Raw genomic sequence first — 2,309 nt, forward strand, 5'->3', positions numbered from 1 at the left:
CCCCCCCTTAAATGTAAAAAATTAGCGGGATATTTAATAGTTTTCTATGGCGGTAAATTCAACTAGTTAATCCTTTTTGCATTGTTTTTCAAAAACTTCTGGAAAGTTTGGGATATACATCTTATGATTTGATCTTTATCTAATAAGTTTTCATTTATAACATTTATTTAATTTAAGTAATATGCTTATATTGAGTTTTATTAGTTAATTGCTAAGCCTAACCAAAGTTTCTTTTGTTTTTCACAATTTTCAAACCAGTATTCGCATTTTTTATCAGAATTTTAAATAAATAACCACAATATTATTCATATTATTTAATAAATACCTTTATTATTCTTTAAATTAAGTTCACATTTCTCAAACTTTAGTTTTAAAATATTGCCTATTTTTAATTTGCAAAAATGCCCACCACAAAAATTTGTTGTGTTCCATTCTGTGAATCTAAGAAGAATATCAATGTATAATTTCATCAGTTTCCAGTTGATGAAAGTTTATGCAAATTATGGACTAAGAACATATCTAGAAAAGATTTTGGGGTCAATGAAGCTTACGCATCACGCAAGATTTGTTTGTAGTGGGACATTTTAAGGAAAGTGATTACTATCAAGGTCTAAAGATCCGCAAATTAAAGAAAATATTGACAAAGGAAACATATGAATCTATAATATCTATTAGAATAACTTCATTGTCTACAATATCTTGCGTGGCATACCTCCTTAAATCTGGTTTCCAGTTTGTCTTGACAAGAAATTTAACGAGCGATGCTATTGAAATGTTTTTCAGCATTCTCAGGAAAATGGCTGGAGGGAATGACCAGGGGCGGCTTAAGGGCCGGGCAACCCGGGCAACTGCCCGGGGCGCCGTTTTGAGAGGGGCGCCGAAATTGAGTTGTGCGCCTTTTTGGTTTACCAAGAATTGGATTTGTTTATAAAATTTTTAATGAAAGCGTAACATAATTTGAAAAATCTTTAGCTAATTAGAAATACAAACCGTTTTCCCAACCAGAATGTCCAACATACGCGATGAATGTTTATTTGCGACTATTTATTTTACAATAGTAAATAAACCATAAAATTACGGTGCATAGTTATGACGAATAAAGCATTTTCCGGGTATTTTCATTATAAACCAGGGTATATAATATGAAGAAGGTAAAGTGGTTGGGCGATACTACAAGAATAGAAGTGTGTCAGAATTTTTAGGCTGGTGTACCTAGCAACAGGAGCCATACCACCGGAGGCCTATCATCATAGTGCCCTACGCCAGCGTCCCCAAGCCCGGACAGGTGACAAATCCAGCATGGGTAGTAGCGTGGGGCTAGCCAGTAAGAATTTGCCTCTACACCGATTACGTAATCATTAATGAGTTCAGGTGATTACGATGAATACACATGATTATGATGAGTACATAATGATTACGATGAGTACAGAATGATTATAATGAGTACAGAATGATTACGATGAGTAAAGAATTATTATAATGATAACATAATGATTACGATGAGTACACAGGCAACCCAAAACTTTAAAATTGTTACAGATGAGTAATTGAGTACGGGATAATCCCAATGAATAAGCGTGATTACAGATGATTACGCGCTTTACAAATGATTACACGTGATTACCGATGAGTACGCGTGATTTCATAATGATTACGGGTGATTACAGATGAGTACGAAGATTACAAATGATAACGGGATTACAAATGAGTACAAAAGAATACGTAATCATTACAGTTAGGGTGTACACCGATTACGGGAAGTCGTTAGCCCCTCGGGTTGTAGTACCCTACTACTGATGTTCGGACCTTTGACGCAAACCACTCAACCCCAGCAGAAGGTGCAGCAATGGGTGGACCAATTCTCACTTCGCACACAGCCGTGCGATTAAGAGTGGATGCTATAGCAACTCCATCCGACACCGTACCTACGTAGGTAAAGAGTCAAACCCTTTGGAGAGAGCTCCTAAAGGGGATTAGAGGAACGATGGGACACAGCGGTCCACATAACCCGGCACAGCTGGCCACTGAGATCCCGGTGTGACTCCAAAAGGCCGGGAAACAGGACCAACGTGCCCTCATACGGAGGCCCGCCACCCCACAGCAGGCTACCAAATTCGCCGAGGGGGCCAGTTTACACGGACCCTCTACGTTAGCCTGAGTCGAAGGCTCGAAGCTCAGTTTCCAGCCAAACCTGGCCGAAGTCGGAGGTGGAGATAGGACCATTTGATCAGAGCTAACATCTCCCAGTGGGTTACAAACCCACCAGTTATTGCACACTCTAACCCATTTAGGGTCAGAAGAATAGAAGG

The sequence above is a fragment of the Leiobunum rupestre genome, chromosome 4 (genome assembly GCF_980474605.1).
Source record: "Leiobunum rupestre chromosome 4, qqLeiRupe1.1.hap1, whole genome shotgun sequence".
Taxonomy (NCBI): domain Eukaryota; kingdom Metazoa; phylum Arthropoda; class Arachnida; order Opiliones; family Sclerosomatidae; genus Leiobunum; species Leiobunum rupestre.